Source organism: Otolemur garnettii, unplaced genomic scaffold (genome assembly GCF_000181295.1).
Source record: "Otolemur garnettii isolate 467f Iridium unplaced genomic scaffold, OtoGar3 scaffold00007, whole genome shotgun sequence".
In the NCBI taxonomy this organism is placed as follows: Eukaryota; Metazoa; Chordata; class Mammalia; order Primates; family Galagidae; genus Otolemur; species Otolemur garnettii.
Genome location: NW_003852402.1, coordinates 28993002 through 28997686, shown reverse-complemented (window position 1 = coordinate 28997686; position 4685 = coordinate 28993002). Strand labels below are relative to the sequence as shown.

The window sequence follows — 4685 nt, the reverse complement described above, 5'->3', positions numbered from 1 at the left end:
TTGTGATAAATTACCATTAAAGCCAAAAAAAAAAAAAAAAATTAAATGGCTAGTTAACAGTTTGATCCAGTTTGAATATTATTTTTTAGATTCTGTTAATACTTTCTACCTTAAATCAATTAAAATCTTTACCTTTTAATGGTTACATTTTGCCATCCTTTTCATCATCGTATAATCACAGCATAAAAAATTTACTGGGAGAATTACAGCAGTCCAGAGTTATTGGACAGCAGGATATCCCCAAATTTATGAAAATTTGCTAGTTTTGCTCTTATTCATATTTTCAAACTATTCAATTATGTCAAATTATAAGGCGATTAAAAAACAAAAAGGCACATACTTACCTGGCAGGGGAGATACCATGATCACGAAGGTGGTTTTCCCAGGGCGAGGCTTATCCATTGCACTCCGGATGTGCTGACCCCTGCGATTTCCCCAAATGTGGGAAACTCGACTGCATAATTTGTGGTAGTGGGGGACTGCGTTCGCGCTCTCCCCTGTTTTAAAAAAAACAAAAACAAAAACAAAAACAAAACAAAACAAAAAGGCACGTTGCAAAATAGCTTAAAAGAGCCAAAATAACCTACCATTAATTATGTTAAAAATACCAAGCATTTGTCAGCATTTAATTAACATATTATGGAAAAAAGAACAAGCTCTACTTTAAAACAAAAGAGTTTTCAAAACTCAGAATGCATTTTTGGTAACTTGAAAATTACAAATATTTGTCCTGATTCACATCTTGCCACTATGATCTTTAAATATTAGCCAGTCTTAAGTGAAGTCTTTTGCCCATAAAATCTTTGACTTATATCTTAGGAAATATTGGTTTAACAATAAAGACTTAAGGCAATACAATTTAGAATAAGTCTATTGGGCAGCTAAGATGTGGGGTCATTTTGGTGAATATCACATACAACTTTCTCCTTGTTCTTATTTTTTTAGGCTTTTTTTAGTCTCTATTCAAAGACAGCATGTATAACGCTGGAACTGTTGAAACTATTGTATAAAAATAAATATGTTGAAGACAAGTATCTCTATGGAAACCTTTAGTAAACAAGGATATTTGAAGCACTGAAACAAAAGAGGGAACATAAAAAGAAAAACGGCTCTTTCTATCTGAGGATTTCAACAGCCCAGTGTGAATGATAGTTAAATGAGGGTATCACCACTAAAAATATTGGTTTCTCAAACACAAAAGATAATTTTCTACTTTGTTTAAATATATTGGACTTTTCTTTATTTCTCTTTTGAAAGAGTAAATTACAAATACCATCTCAATTTTGAGTCATATGTAAATCTTGAATTTATTTATATCCTAAGCTATAAGTGGGTCAAACATTTCACAAAAGTAAAAAAAAAAAAAACAGTTAAATAAATCTTAAATACTTTTATGAATACATAAATCTTAAATAGTGTTTTTAGATTTATTATTTTCTTTCATTCTTTCTTTCGCTCACTCATTCATTGTCTTTATAGTCTTGTAGAGGATTTATTTCTCCAAATTTATCATTGCTATTCCATTGTGTTTACTCATGTCATGATTTCTATGACAGCTTTTCTTCAAACTCAAGAAAGATTTCAACTTAAAAATCATTCTGGGCGGTGCCTGTGGGTTAGAGGAGTGGGGCGCCAGCCTCATATACTGGAAGTGGCGAGTTCAAACCCAGCCCCGGCCCCCCCAAAAAAATCATTCTTAGTATTAATAAATTGATAATCTTGATCAGGTTCATATTCAGAAAACATGTTTAGATGAATATATAAAAAGTAAAAATCATAATTTAATTGAATTTTGTTTATTGACTTAATATTAGTATAACACAGTTATTATCCTACTTACATAAGTTAGTTTTTCCTCCTGAAACCCATAAGCCTAAATATCTGTTGTGTTCCAAAAAAGGGTTATCAACCAGGTGGTATTACAAAGTTTAATTTTTATTTCAAATGTATTTAACTTGGTGTGCTCATCTAAGCATCCCTGCAACATCTTCAAGTCTTCCAGTATTGTAGAATGATCTTTACTTTTATAGATTAAGTAAAATAATGCAAACTCTTACACTTCAAATTGTGGGTAGCCAAATATCCTTGTTAGTATTTCCACGGATCCTAGGGAGGTATTTGCAGGCTCTTGTAGGTTGCCCACTGTGTGTAAATTATCCACTTCTCACTCCGTGTTTCAGGCTATTATATGATGGGATCTGTGCGTGCCTCAGACACCTTCGTTCTCTTTTTCTCTCCTATATTTTTTCTCAATAGCTTTCTTGTGACATAATTCACATAATATTCTCCACAGATAATCCTCATATACAATAAACTTAAATTAGTTTGTTTACTTTTCTCTTCCCTTAAAAACAAAAAACATTAAGAGACGTTCCTTTTCTTTCCCTAAGGCAGCAATTGGGGGATGGATATAATAGAAAGTTATGGAAGGAACAAACTATGTATTTTCTTAAACACCTGTAGACATTTCTGTTATAGAATAAAAAAAAAAAATCCAGAACCAGCCTTTTCTTTTCTAAGGTTCTGGCCTGCAATCTTATTGATGCATGCACTTTCAAAGTGTCTCAGTTCAAACAGAAACAACAGCATTAACCTTTTGCTTCTGTTTTTAATGACTTCATGTCTGTGAATTGAATTCCAAGGCAGAACTCAACATCAAAGTATTTATGGGGAAGAAAGCCAAGAAGATTCATCCTTCTTCTCCACTTTCGTTGTGGTTTTATCTTTTACTAATACAAATAAGGTTTAATTGTGCTGTGTTGAACTCTTGTGCCAATTCACTGTTTAGAAGGCCTTGCTTGAAGTTCAGAATTTCCCCTTGCCATTTGGTAAATAGAATTTTGAATTAAATGTTTAGTTAACATTACTACTATATTATTTTAGCCTGAATTTAATTTTGGTATTCTTTAAATGATTTTGTTAATCTGCAATGTATGTATGTATTCAATATTCTATTTTATGTTCTATTTGAATGCAACCTAAATAGTTTTGTAAGTCATTATTTTAAATAAATATTCGTAACAAAACGTCATATGTTCTTCTTATTACTGAAGGCATTAGGTTGTTCTAGTTTTTTGATCTGCATAGATGAAGCTGCTGTGAATACAGTGTGTGCATTATAAATGAGTGGAGATAGGCGTTTCCAGTTATACAGTCCTCTGAGTGAAATTACAGGCCATAGGGTATCCATACATAGGGATGTAGTAAAAAACTACTAGTTTTTCCATGTGAAATGGGAATTTCAATTGCTTTAATTCTTTACCAGTGTTTTTTACTTTACCATTTTGTAGGGGTAAAGTGGCATTATAGTGGCATTATGGCTTCATTTCCTTAAAGACAAAGAATTTGTGCTTTTTTTTTTTTGTATTTCTATTATCCATTTGAGCATCTTCTGAGAAGTATCTCATCAAGTTTTTCTCAGCTTTTTGTTGATTGCTAGTAATGTTCCCATTTTTCAAAAGTCTGATCCAGCGATTAATCAGTTCTCAAAGCTACATAATACAGCCGGGCATTGTGGTGGGCATCTGTAGTCCCAGTGACTGGAAGGCTGAGGCTAGAGAATTGCTTAAGCCTAGGAGTTCGAGGTTGATGGGAGCTGTGATGCCACAGCACTCTACCAAGGGTGATATAGTAAGATTCTGTCTCAAAAAAAAGCCACATAATAATTAATTATATAATTATTACTCTTAGTTATTGTGCTACATTTGTGAAGGGATATAGGGGGATAGATATTGATATAGACTCAGATATATGTACATCCAGAGAATTAAAAATATTTGAAAAGTTAATCTTATTACCATTCCTTATATCTTGGTGAAATGTTTTATTTTTTTAATGCTCTAAATAGTGTTTATTTATTTATGAAAACAACAGAGTTTGGCAATCTATTTTCATATGAATTGCCCACCTGTTAGTCCAACATCTTTAATAATTGATATTTATGGGTTGTGTTTAACTTACACTTTCACCCACTGTTCATTTAACTATGAAATATTTTTAGGATTCCATTATAATTAATCTACTGGCTTTTTACATTTTTTGCATTTTTATTGTTTTCTCTAAATATATAAACCTTAAGCTTTTTACAATCTACATATAATTAATCTCATTCCACTTTATGAAAAAAGTGAGCCTTTTATAACTATATATGGTTATTTTCCCATTTATATTTGAATTTCGATGGTTGTAATACCTGGACACATAGTAAGTGTGAGTTCTAATATGTTTGTGTTGTTTGGGGTTTGTTCAGTTGTGTGAATGTGTACATTTATTTCATTCACCAAAGTTGAGTGTTTTTTTTAATAATTAGTTCTAGCCTTTGTTCTGTCATTACACATGTGTTAGACCTTTTAATATTATCTTTCATATTCCTTAGATTATTTGTTTGCACTGTTAGGTATTAAGTAATTGTCCTTGAGCCATAAAACTAGAACTCAAGCCATGACTAATAGAAAAATATATATCTTTTTAAAATGCAGAAAGAGGATCAGAAGAAATTATGTAATTCTCTGTATCTGTCACATTATGTGATGATTTACAGGAACCATGCAGAGCCAGGTAGGAAGTGAAATAGTCTTCATGAACTTGATGCTGGTAAGCTGGTTGATGATGACCTGCAGCCAAGCCTCATGGTCCCAGACATTTGAGATAAAGAGACTTGGGCTCCATCCCTCATTTACTTCTCA

General features: G+C 32.1%; 1 non-coding gene across 1 annotated transcript; it reads left to right on the top strand.

The window, feature by feature from the left end:
- Positions 1–336: 336 nt before the first annotated feature.
- Positions 337–500, top strand: LOC111723062. Its single transcript, XR_002771688.1, has one exon. It is a non-coding gene; the product is annotated as a U1 spliceosomal RNA (small nuclear RNA).
- Positions 501–4685: the final 4185 nt, after the last annotated feature.